The sequence below is a fragment of the Phyllobates terribilis genome, unplaced genomic scaffold (genome assembly GCF_046119375.1).
Source record: "Phyllobates terribilis strain yellow unplaced genomic scaffold, ASM4611937v1 Scaffold_277__1_contigs__length_2500907, whole genome shotgun sequence".
NCBI classification, from domain to species: Eukaryota; Metazoa; Chordata; class Amphibia; order Anura; family Dendrobatidae; genus Phyllobates; species Phyllobates terribilis.
In genome coordinates, this window is record NW_027363037.1 from 1,229,205 (window position 1) to 1,242,417 (window position 13,213).

Genomic DNA, 13,213 nt, shown 5'->3' on the forward strand with positions numbered 1-13,213 from the left:
AGCAACAGTTTAACAGAATGCCACAGACTAATCAACCAAACTTTTTGGGTTGGGTTCTCTTTTATAGTCTGCAGGCATTAAATGAAAGAAGTCAGTGTTCCAGCAGAGGGAGACAACGTTTCAGAAAAGGCATTGTAGCAAACCAAAAAAGAAATTTTAAGCGCAGCAGAGTAACCAGCGCACATACCTGTTAGCTCAGGTGAGTTTAAAAGGCTGCTGTTGATAACAAGGGCATTTGCTAAATAGATGGTGTGTGTGCAACAATATACTGAAAGGTCAATTATATTGTGCAGCTTATCTCACCACCTGTAGTTATTTAGGTGAAAGCTCCAAAATGCTTGCCTAATATGTCTGTTTATCCAAAAGGAAGTAAAAAGGGAGAGCTAGAAAGATAGCATTTCATTACATTACATGGCAATGCAATGCACAGTTGCTGAAGTTGAACCAAAATGAGCTTGTAATCTGGCTTCTGCAACTTTGAACATGAAAAATCCAATGAGGAGAAGAAAAGCAAAGCCAAAGAGTCCATCCCAAAATCCGACAAACAAGCAAAATGAACAAAAAACATTGAATTCAATTCTTTCTGATTTTAGAAACTGCATTAAAGAAGGGGTGCACCGGTCCTGGAGATACTGCAATACCAGGTCAATGCGTGGAGTGGACAGAGCAAGCTCTTTTTCCATCTCCCTGTTCTAAAAATCCATTTAATATATGGTCCCCAGATAGGGGACGTATCAGATATTAAACTGATAAGAACAGATACTACACTTGATCTTAGCCAAAAGGCCGAGAAGCGATAACCAGAATTGGTTTCAAACTACGGAGCCACCCAAGGATCCTGAAAAGTCCATTTGTGGAGATGAGCTCCTGGACTCCCGTTAAGAAGACATGTTGTCAACCTCTAGATCCCTTACATGCCTGCACTTTTCGGCTTGCTGCTGCTGCACTCCACGCGTTTTAGATCTGCATAACTCCACCTCTTTAAACACAGCACCTTCACCCCCTGCTGTTCCCACCCGCCTCAACACCGTTGGAAGGGAGGAGAACCAATTAAGGAGGGGGGTGGGGTGGAACGAGCAGCTGTCTACCCTTAGCAGGAGGGCTGCTGATTACATACCTCTCCTGCTGCTGCTGCTGCTGCTGCTGGCTGTCCAGCAGCAGACTGAAGGTGGCTGCTGCTGTGCACAGGTATATAAAGGCTCAGAGCCTATTATGACACGCGCAGCCAGCGTTCCATTGCCACATTCCATCTACTGCAGGCAGGATACCTGGCTGGCTGAATGTCGCTGAGAAGCTCACAGAGACCGCCATAAGCAACAGTTTAACAGAATGCCACAGACTAATCAACCAAACTTTTTGGGTTGGGTTCTCTTTTATAGTCTGCAGGCATTAAATGAAAGAAGTCAGTGTTCCAGCAGAGGGAGACAACGTTTCAGAAAAGGCATTGTAGCAAACCAAAAAAGAAATTTTAAGCGCAGCAGAGTAACCAGCGCACATACCTGTTAGCTCAGGTGAGTTTAAAAGGCTGCTGTTGATAACAAGGGCATTTGCTAAATAGATGGTGTGTGTGCAACAATATACTGAAAGGTCAATTATATTGTGCAGCTTATCTCACCACCTGTAGTTATTTAGGTGAAAGCTCCAAAATGCTTGCCTAATATGTCTGTTTATCCAAAAGGAAGTAAAAAGGGAGAGCTAGAAAGATAGCATTTCATTACATTACATGGCAATGCAATGCACAGTTGCTGAAGTTGAACCAAAATGAGCTTGTAATCTGGCTTCTGCAACTTTGAACATGAAAAATCCAATGAGGAGAAGAAAAGCAAAGCCAAAGAGTCCATCCCAAAATCCGACAAACAAGCAAAATGAACAAAAAACATTGAATTCAATTCTTTCTGATTTTAGAAACTGCATTAAAGAAGGGGTGCACCGGTCCTGGAGATACTGCAATACCAGGTCAATGCGTGGAGTGGACAGAGCAAGCTCTTTTTCCATCTCCCTGTTCTAAAAATCCATTTAATATATGGTCCCCAGATAGGGGACGTATCAGATATTAAACTGATAAGAACAGATACTACACTTGATCTTAGCCAAAAGGCCGAGAAGCGATAACCAGAATTGGTTTCAAACTACGGAGCCACCCAAGGATCCTGAAAAGTCCATTTGTGGAGATGAGCTCCTGGACTCCCGTTAAGAAGACATGTTGTCAACCTCTAGATCCCTTACATGCCTGCACTTTTCGGCTTGCTGCTGCTGCAATCCACGCGTTTTAGATCTGCATAACTCCACCTCTTTAAACACAGCACCTTCACCCCCTGCTGTTCCCACCCGCCTCAACACCGTTGGAAGGGAGGAGAACCAATTAAGGAGGGGGGTGGGGTGGAACGAGCAGCTGTCTACCCTTAGCAGGAGGGCTGCTGATTACATACCTCTCCTGCTGCTGCTGCTGCTGCTGCTGGCTGTCCAGCAGCAGACTGAAGGTGGCTGCTGCTGTGCACAGGTATATAAAGGCTCAGAGCCTATTATGACACGCGCAGCCAGCGTTCCATTGCCACATTCCATCTACTGCAGGCAGGATACCTGGCTGGCTGAATGTCGCTGAGAAGCTCACAGAGACCGCCATAAGCAACAGTTTAACAGAATGCCACAGACTAATCAACCAAACTTTTTGGGTTGGGTTCTCTTTTATAGTCTGCAGGCATTAAATGAAAGAAGTCAGTGTTCCAGCAGAGGGAGACAACGTTTCAGAAAAGGCATTGTAGCAAACCAAAAAAGAAATTTTAAGCGCAGCAGAGTAACCAGCGCACATACCTGTTAGCTCAGGTGAGTTTAAAAGGCTGCTGTTGATAACAAGGGCATTTGCTAAATAGATGGTGTGTGTGCAACAATATACTGAAAGGTCAATTATATTGTGCAGCTTATCTCACCACCTGTAGTTATTTAGGTGAAAGCTCCAAAATGCTTGCCTAATATGTCTGTTTATCCAAAAGGAAGTAAAAAGGGAGAGCTAGAAAGATAGCATTTCATTACATTACATGGCAATGCAATGCACAGTTGCTGAAGTTGAACCAAAATGAGCTTGTAATCTGGCTTCTGCAACTTTGAACATGAAAAATCCAATGAGGAGAAGAAAAGCAAAGCCAAAGAGTCCATCCCAAAATCCGACAAACAAGCAAAATGAACAAAAAACATTGAATTCAATTCTTTCTGATTTTAGAAACTGCATTAAAGAAGGGGTGCACCGGTCCTGGAGATACTGCAATACCAGGTCAATGCGTGGAGTGGACAGAGCAAGCTCTTTTTCCATCTCCCTGTTCTAAAAATCCATTTAATATATGGTCCCCAGATAGGGGACGTATCAGATATTAAACTGATAAGAACAGATTTTTTTTTTTTTTTTTTTTTTTTAAACCATTCAGGTTAGTTTTATAGCAAATCAGTAGGATATACCAAAACTGTTGCAAAAAAAATACATTCATTTACTGTAATTGATTTCCTTTTAAATACACAAAGATTCCTCACATCCCACAAACTTTCTAACACACAAGCCATAATTAACCACAAAACTCTCTCCTTTACACGTCCACTTGCACCAATACCAAACATAACCACACGCCAATCCACAAAAGTCACTCCTGCCAAACTCCTACACAACCCCCCTACACATTTCCACACGTCTTGCGCAAAATCACAATTCCACATCAGATGCATAACCGTCTCACAACCATTACATCCATCTGTTGGACAAACATCCGACCTAATCAAACCTCTCTTCTTTTGAACGTCTCTCACTGGAAGAATATTGTGAAACGCCATCCACACTACATCCTTCTGTTTGTTGGACATCCCATACATACCCAACTTTCTCCAAGCATCCGCAACCTCATTCCCTCTCAAACCAACAATATTAGACTCGACCTCATTTGCACACAATTTCCTATACACCCTCTTAGTCATTCTAAACTCATCCACCGGCACACTCAGCAAATCATACTTCTTGACAAACTTCTCAATCACCTCATACCACACCGGACACTTAAAAGACACAGGCACTCTCGCATCCCTCTTTCTCCAACCTAACCCATACAACATCCATCCTGCAGAATAACTTGCCATACATGCACCCTTATTACCTTTACCCAACAATACCACAATCGTCTTAATATAATGGAGCCCTAAAAAAACCTCAACATTAGGAAATCCCAAACCACCATGCTGGCAGGCCTTATAAAGGCTTTCCCTCTTCAGCTTCTCCATCTTGCTGCACCAGAAAAAGGAAAAAATCATTTTCTCAACTCTCTTCACTTTCCTAAAAGGGGATGGAAAAATTATGGCCACAAAAAGCAGAATGGGTAAGATCACTGCTTTGATAACTAGAACTTTGCCCCGCAAAGAAAGATCTCTCATTCTCCAAAAATTCAATTTTCGCTCAACACGCATACCACACTCGTCCCAACTCTCATTTCCTTTCAGATCATCATTGAAAAATACCCCTAAAACCTTAATTGCACTCTCCTCATACTTAACACCTTCCATACGAATACTGTCATCTCCAAAGCATTTGAAACTACACTTAGTCCAGTTAACTCTAAAACCTGATGCACCACAGAAAAAATCCAAAAGCAACCTCACCCTACTCATTGAAGCCATACTTTCACTCACCATCACAACATCATCCATGTAACCTAACACCTTCACATGCTTACCACCACTCCCAGGCACTAACAATCCTCTCATCATTTTCTCACGTCTCACTAAACACAGCAAAGGCTCAATCACACATACAAACAAGACAGGGGACATAGGGCACCCCTGTCTTACACCAGACCTAATCATCACTTTGTCAGACAACCATCCATTCACTAAAAACTCACTTGACACATAATCATATAAAGACTTAACTCCATTCAGAAAAACCCTAGGGAAACCCATCCTCTCCAATACTTTAAACAGAAACACATGCGAAACTCTATCAAAAGCCTTTTCGAAATCAATTGCTAACACCATACACTTCTGCTTTCTAGTCTTACAATCCCCAAGCATATCCCTTAACAATAACAAATTATCACTTATACTCCGACCAGGCACAGCACACACTTGGTCATCCTCCACAACCCTACCAATCACCTCACGCATACGATTTGCTAACAATTTACTGTAGACCTTATAATCAGCGTTAAGCAATGATATGGGTCTCCAGTTCTCCAAACGCTTTTTCTCACCCTTCTTAAACACAAGAACCACTATACCCTCTTTCATACTGTCACACAAAACACCATTCATCCACATATACCTACAAACCTCAGTCAAGTCCTTACCCAAAAACTCCCAAGCTTTCACATACAGCTCCACAGGCAACCCATCCTTCCCAGGCGTCTTATTCTTTTTAGCACTCATAACAACATTCCTCACCTCATCCAAAATAACATCCTCACACAAAGCATCACATTCATCCGAACCAAGTCTCTTCTCCATACCACTCAATACATGCGACACAAGTCCAGGATCAATCCATTTCTCATCGTACAACTTACTATAGAAGCCATTCACCTCATTCAACACATTCTTCCCAACCACACTAGATCCATCTTCACCTACCACTTCACTCAAATCCAACTTCCTTCCATTCATTTTTTTAAAAAAGTACCTGGTGCACTTTTCATTCTTTTCCAAATGCTCTAACTTGGTACGGTAAATAATCTCTTTACCTTTTTCATCCAGAAGACATTTTAACTCATTCTTAGCAACCTCAAGCTGATCAGACATATCCATTCCTTTCCTAACACACCCACGCAACCAATCAATCCGTCTACTTAAGTCATTAAATCTATTACGATATCTGGCAGCTTTTTTGTAGCCCCATTTTTTAAAGAAAGTTTTTAACTGTAATTTCACCCAATCCCACCATTCAAGCACACTACCAAAATCACGCTTACGCCACCTCCAACTTGCATACCTTTTCTCCAACTCACTCATCACCTCCTCATCCTCCAACAACCTCGTATTCAATTTCCAAACCCCACCCCCAAACACCATGTCCCCATTCGCACTAAAAACTCCACGCAAACACTCATGATCAGAAAAAGGTACCTTATGTTGAACATAACTTGAACAAACCATATTTTTGGAAAATAACATCCTATCTATCCTCGATGAAATATTACCACGGTCAGCATAATATGTAGGCGGTGGTGGAATGCCATACTCAAGTATTGCAGCGTCTAAGAAAGAAAAATCAGAAATAAGTTGAGATAACTTTTTTCCCGTAATGTCCACATTACCTTCTGTGACACAATTACAGTCACCAACAAAAACTGTAGGAATTTTTCCAGGGAGAAAAAAACTCAATTTCTCAAGAAGAGCAAGCCGCTCCTCTTTTTTAGTAGGACAATATAAATTAATCATTCTAACCTTCCACCCCCTATAACTCAAAAAAACAATAATGCAGCGACCCACCTCCACAACCGTGTAACTATCAATAGTAATATTCTTATTACCAACTAAAATCCCCACACCATCATTTTTGTTAAAGCTGGACCCCGACCAAACATACTGGCCATAAGGCCAGTCCTTATCCCCTGGAGATTCAGTAATCCCACACTCTTGTAGACAATAGACATCTGCACTCAAACCCTTTAGATAATCCAGAACTGTTGTTCTTTGGGTAACAGATCTAATTTGCCTAACATTAAGGGACACAATGTCCCATCCAGAATGATGCGGCATAACTAAAGGGGATCACACATAACCTGAAAAAAAAAGAAAGAAAACATCAACTCAACCTTCATCAAGCAAAGCAAAGCTATTACCATCTGGCTGAATGCCAAATGTAACAATGTCAGGAGAAAATACATCTGACGGGTAAGCACGAGAGTCCACCGGGCTATCACACACGGCAGCAATGGATGAACACTCAGTCCTTGGCTTCTTCTTGACCACATCAGGATCCTCCTCATCAGAGAAACGGACAGCAGACAAGTCCCCTTGGCCACCGCCCCCGATCTCCTCTGAAGCAGTATTGCACCAAGATATGACAGGAGAATTGGACAAGTCCATTTCCCCCTCACCACGGACACCAAACTGGGGAGGGAAAGGTGACATCGCCTCTGGAATCACCATGTCAAAGCCTCCTGACGCAGGAGGCTGAAGCTGGGCATCTTCAAATATGTCGTCCATCTGAGTGCCATCCTCTTCCTCTTGGGGAGCAGTTGCCTCCCCGACATCCGGAAGGGGACCTTGTGGAACCCTAGTAGAAGTCGAAGGAACAGCAGGCCCCTCCGCGACCACTTGAGCAAAAGACTTAGGAGTGGTTCTAGCTTGACACTGCCTAAGAACATGCCCCTCCTCACCACAAGCATCACACTTTACCTGGTTCTTGCAGTCTTTCGCCATATGACCAGACGTGTTACACCTCCTGCAGGTTGGCGGATACCTGCAGGACTCCTGGACATGACCATACTTGTTACATCTTCTGCAGAATAAAGGAGCATCAGGAAAGTACAAGAAACCAGTGTCTCTCCCAATAGAGAAACTCATAGGAGGATAATGTATGCCCCCTGGCCCCTCGGGGTCTGTAGCAAAACGAACAAAGTACTTGTATTTGCCAGTCCACAAGCCTTCTTCATTCGAGATCTTGTGGGAAAAATGCACATAAGTACAATGCCTCCTCAAGAATACAGTAATGTCCTCCTGGGGGATAAAGGGATTGTGCATAAACACAACAACAGGAACATCCCCCTTTGAATAGAGGACAGTAAAAGTGAGTCCATCTAGGAGGGAGTTCTCAGTATGGCCTTTCAAGGTTCTATAAAGATTTTGGCAAGCAGCCATAGTAGAAAGAACCAGCACATACCTTCCATGACTTCTAAATTCCTGCAGGCAAAGAATGTCCGACTTCTTAATCTTCAATGCTTCATAGAAGATGGCATTCACCAGGTAGGACATGGAAAAATGTCCCTTCTTCTCCTCGGAAATCTCAATGCGAAATCCATTCTTGACCCGGGGGTCCCCGGTCCCAGCAAATTTCAGCTTGACTCCCATAGTCAGCCACGGAAATCGCCTTCCCGTTTCCTCCTCACTCTCCCCCTATAGCAGCATCCAGCTTAAGCCACCGGAGTGGCGATGCTGGAAGGCCGAGGGCTAGCACTCAAGGAACCTGATGTCCAGACACTTGATCTGAGCCAAAAGGCCGAGAAGCGATAACCAGAATTGGTTTCAAACTACGGAGCCACCCAAGGATCCTGAAAAGTCCATTTGTGGAGATGAGCTCCTGGACTCCCGTTAAGAAGACATGTTGTCAACCTCTAGATCCCTTACATGCCTGCACTTTTCGGCTTGCTGCTGCTGCAATCCACGCGTTTTAGATCTGCATAACTCCACCTCTTTAAACACAGCACCTTCACCCCCTGCTGTTCCCACCCGCCTCAACACCGTTGGAAGGGAGGAGAACCAATTAAGGCGGGGGGTGGGGTGGAACGAGCAGCTGTCTACCCTTAGCAGGAGGGCTGCTGATTACATACCTCTCCTGCTGCTGCTGCTGCTGCTGCTGGCTGTCCAGCAGCAGACTGAAGGTGGCTGCTGCTGTGCACAGGTATATAAAGGCTCAGAGCCTATTATGACACGCGCAGCCAGCGTTCCATTGCCACATTCCATCTACTGCAGGCAGGATACCTGGCTGGCTGAATGTCGCTGAGAAGCTCACAGAGACCGCCATAAGCAACAGTTTAACAGAATGCCACAGACTAATCAACCAAACTTTTTGGGTTGGGTTCTCTTTTATAGTCTGCAGGCATTAAATGAAAGAAGTCAGTGTTCCAGCAGAGGGAGACAACGTTTCAGAAAAGGCATTGTAGCAAACCAAAAAAGAAATTTTAAGCGCAGCAGAGTAACCAGCGCACATACCTGTTAGCTCAGGTGAGTTTAAAAGGCTGCTGTTGATAACAAGGGCATTTGCTAAATAGATGGTGTGTGTGCAACAATATACTGAAAGGTCAATTATATTGTGCAGCTTATCTCACCACCTGTAGTTATTTAGGTGAAAGCTCCAAAATGCTTGCCTAATATGTCTGTTTATCCAAAAGGAAGTAAAAAGGGAGAGCTAGAAAGATAGCATTTCATTACATTACATGGCAATGCAATGCACAGTTGCTGAAGTTGAACCAAAATGAGCTTGTAATCTGGCTTCTGCAACTTTGAACATGAAAAATCCAATGAGGAGAAGAAAAGCAAAGCCAAAGAGTCCATCCCAAAATCCGACAAACAAGCAAAATGAACAAAAAACATTGAATTCAATTCTTTCTGATTTTAGAAACTGCATTAAAGAAGGGGTGCACCGGTCCTGGAGATTCTGCAATACCAGGTCAATGCGTGGAGTGGACAGAGCAAGCTCTTTTTCCATCTCCCTGTTCTAAAAATCCATTTAATATATGGTCCCCAGATAGGGGACGTATCAGATATTAAACTGATAAGAACAGATACTACACTTGATCTTAGCCAAAAGGCCGAGAAGCGATAACCAGAATTGGTTTCAAACTACGGAGCCACCCAAGGATCCTGAAAAGTCCATTTGTGGAGATGAGCTCCTGGACTCCCGTTAAGAAGACATGTTGTCAACCTCTAGATCCCTTACATGCCTGCACTTTTCGGCTTGCTGCTGCTGCAATCCACGCGTTTTAGATCTGCATAACTCCACCTCTTTAAACACAGCACCTTCACCCCCTGCTGTTCCCACCCGCCTCAACACCGTTGGAAGGGAGGAGAACCAATTAAGGCGGGGGGTGGGGTGGAACGAGCAGCTGTCTACCCTTAGCAGGAGGGCTGCTGATTACATACCTCTCCTGCTGCTGCTGCTGCTGGCTGTCCAGCAGCAGACTGAAGGTGGCTGCTGCTGTGAACAGGTATATAAAGGCTCAGAGCCTATTATGACACGCGCAGCCAGCGTTCCATTGCCACATTCCATCTACTGCAGGCAGGATACCTGGCTGGCTGAATGTCGCTGAGAAGCTCACAGAGACCGCCATAAGCAACAGTTTAACAGAATGCCACAGACTAATCAACCAAACTTTTTGGGTTGGGTTCTCTTTTATAGTCTGCAGGCATTAAATGAAAGAAGTCAGTGTTCCAGCAGAGGGAGACAACGTTTCAGAAAAGGCATTGTAGCAAACCAAAAAAGAAATTTTAAGCGCAGCAGAGTAACCAGCGCACATACCTGTTAGCTCAGGTGAGTTTAAAAGGCTGCTGTTGATAACAAGGGCATTTGCTAAATAGATGGTGTGTGTGCAACAATATACTGAAAGGTCAATTATATTGTGCAGCTTATCTCACCACCTGTAGTTATTTAGGTGAAAGCTCCAAAATGCTTGCCTAATATGTCTGTTTATCCAAAAGGAAGTAAAAAGGGAGAGCTAGAAAGATAGCATTTCATTACATTACATGGCAATGCAATGCACAGTTGCTGAAGTTGAACCAAAATGAGCTTGTAATCTGGCTTCTGCAACTTTGAACATGAAAAATCCAATGAGGAGAAGAAAAGCAAAGCCAAAGAGTCCATCCCAAAATCCGACAAACAAGCAAAATGAACAAAAAACATTGAATTCAATTCTTTCTGATTTTAGAAACTGCATTAAAGAAGGGGTGCACCGGTCCTGGAGATACTGCAATACCAGGTCAATGCGTGGAGTGGACAGAGCAAGCTCTTTTTCCATCTCCCTGTTCTAAAAATCCATTTAATATATGGTCCCCAGATAGGGGACGTATCAGATATTAAACTGATAAGAACAGATACTACACTTGATCTTAGCCAAAAGGCCGAGAAGCGATAACCAGAATTGGTTTCAAACTACGGAGCCACCCAAGGATCCTGAAAAGTCCATTTGTGGAGATGAGCTCCTGGACTCCCGTTAAGAAGACATGTTGTCAACCTCTAGATCCCTTACATGCCTGCACTTTTCGGCTTGCTGCTGCTGCAATCCACGCGTTTTAGATCTGCATAACTCCACCTCTTTAAACACAGCACCTTCACCCCCTGCTGTTCCCACCCGCCTCAACACCGTTGGAAGGGAGGAGAACCAATTAAGGCGGGGGGTGGGGTGGAACGAGCAGCTGTCTACCCTTAGCAGGAGGGCTGCTGATTACATACCTCTCCTGCTGCTGCTGCTGCTGCTGCTGGCTGTCCAGCAGCAGACTGAAGGTGGCTGCTGCTGTGCACAGGTATATAAAGGCTCAGAGCCTATTATGACACGCGCAGCCAGCGTTCCATTGCCACATTCCATCTACTGCAGGCAGGATACCTGGCTGGCTGAATGTCGCTGAGAAGCTCACAGAGACCGCCATAAGCAACAGTTTAACAGAATGCCACAGACTAATCAACCAAACTTTTTGGGTTGGGTTCTCTTTTATAGTCTGCAGGCATTAAATGAAAGAAGTCAGTGTTCCAGCAGAGGGAGACAACGTTTCAGAAAAGGCATTGTAGCAAACCAAAAAAGAAATTTTAAGTGCAGCAGAGTAACCAGCGCACATACCTGTTAGCTCAGGTGAGTTTAAAAGGCTGCTGTTGATAACAAGGGCATTTGCTAAATAGATGGTGTGTGTGCAACAATATACTGAAAGGTCAATTATATTGTGCAGCTTATCTCACCACCTGTAGTTATTTAGGTGAAAGCTCCAAAATGCTTGCCTAATATGTCTGTTTATCCAAAAGGAAGTAAAAAGGGAGAGCTAGAAAGATAGCATTTCATTACATTACATGGCAATGCAATGCACAGTTGCTGAAGTTGAACCAAAATGAGCTTGTAATCTGGCTTCTGCAACTTTGAACATGAAAAATCCAATGAGGAGAAGAAAAGCAAAGCCAAAGAGTCCATCCCAAAATCCGACAAACAAGCAAAATGAACAAAAAACATTGAATTCAATTCTTTCTGATTTTAGAAACTGCATTAAAGAAGGGGTGCACCGGTCCTGGAGATACTGCAATACCAGGTCAATGCGTGGAGTGGACAGAGCAAGCTCTTTTTCCATCTCCCTGTTCTAAAAATCCATTTAATATATGGTCCCCAGATAGGGGACGTATCAGATATTAAACTGATAAGAACAGATACTACACTTGATCTTAGCCAAAAGGCCGAGAAGCGATAACCAGAATTGGTTTCAAACTACGGAGCCACCCAAGGATCCTGAAAAGTCCATTTGTGGAGATGAGCTCCTGGACTCCCGTTAAGAAGACATGTTGTCAACCTCTAGATCCCTTACATGCCTGCACTTTTCGGCTTGCTGCTGCTGCAATCCACGCGTTTTAGATCTGCATAACTCCACCTCTTTAAACACAGCACCTTCACCCCCTGCTGTTCCCACCCGCCTCAACACCGTTGGAAGGGAGGAGAACCAATTAAGGCGGGGGGTGGGGTGGAACGAGCAGCTGTCTACCCTTAGCAGGAGGGCTGCTGATTACATACCTCTCCTGCTGCTGCTGCTGCTGGCTGTCCAGCAGCAGACTGAAGGTGGCTGCTGCTGTGAACAGGTATATAAAGGCTCAGAGCCTATTATGACACGCGCAGCCAGCGTTCCATTGCCACATTCCATCTACTGCAGGCAGGATACCTGGCTGGCTGAATGTCGCTGAGAAGCTCACAGAGACCGCCATAAGCAACAGTTTAACAGAATGCCACAGACTAATCAACCAAACTTTTTGGGTTGGGTTCTCTTTTATAGTCTGCAGGCATTAAATGAAAGAAGTCAGTGTTCCAGCAGAGGGAGACAACGTTTCAGAAAAGGCATTGTAGCAAACCAAAAAAGAAATTTTAAGCGCAGCAGAGTAACCAGCGCACATACCTGTTAGCTCAGGTGAGTTTAAAAGGCTGCTGTTGATAACAAGGGCATTTGCTAAATAGATGGTGTGTGTGCAACAATATACTGAAAGGTCAATTATATTGTGCAGCTTATCTCACCACCTGTAGTTATTTAGGTGAAAGCTCCAAAATGCTTGCCTAATATGTCTGTTTATCCAAAAGGAAGTAAAAAGGGAGAGCTAGAAAGATAGCATTTCATTACATTACATGGCAATGCAATGCACAGTTGCTGAAGTTGAACCAAAATGAGCTTGTAATCTGGCTTCTGCAACTTTGAACATGAAAAATCCAATGAGGAGAAGAAAAGCAAAGCCAAAGAGTCCATCCCAAAATCCGACAAACAAGCAAAATGAACAAAAAACATTGAATTC

General features: G+C 43.8%; 6 non-coding genes across 6 annotated transcripts; all 6 read right to left on the reverse strand.

Moving 5' to 3' along the window:
* Window positions 1-607: 607 nt before the first annotated feature.
* On the reverse strand, window positions 608-798 carry LOC141220134 (U2 spliceosomal RNA). Its single transcript, XR_012288506.1, has one exon. It is a non-coding gene; the product is annotated as a U2 spliceosomal RNA (small nuclear RNA).
* A 1,121-nt stretch (window positions 799-1,919) lies between these two features.
* LOC141220135 (U2 spliceosomal RNA) lies at window positions 1,920-2,110 on the reverse strand. The gene has a single exon (XR_012288507.1). It is a non-coding gene; the product is annotated as a U2 spliceosomal RNA (small nuclear RNA).
* Window positions 2,111-3,231: 1,121 nt separating this feature from the next.
* On the reverse strand, window positions 3,232-3,415 carry LOC141219674 (U2 spliceosomal RNA). The gene has a single exon (XR_012288116.1). It is a non-coding gene; the product is annotated as a U2 spliceosomal RNA (small nuclear RNA).
* A 5,906-nt stretch (window positions 3,416-9,321) lies between these two features.
* LOC141220208 (U2 spliceosomal RNA) lies at window positions 9,322-9,512 on the reverse strand. The gene has a single exon (XR_012288578.1). It is a non-coding gene; the product is annotated as a U2 spliceosomal RNA (small nuclear RNA).
* Window positions 9,513-10,627: 1,115 nt separating this feature from the next.
* On the reverse strand, window positions 10,628-10,818 carry LOC141220136 (U2 spliceosomal RNA). Its single transcript, XR_012288508.1, has one exon. It is a non-coding gene; the product is annotated as a U2 spliceosomal RNA (small nuclear RNA).
* Window positions 10,819-11,939: 1,121 nt separating this feature from the next.
* On the reverse strand, window positions 11,940-12,130 carry LOC141220137 (U2 spliceosomal RNA). Its single transcript, XR_012288509.1, has one exon. It is a non-coding gene; the product is annotated as a U2 spliceosomal RNA (small nuclear RNA).
* Between the last annotated feature and the right edge of the window lie 1,083 nt (window positions 12,131-13,213).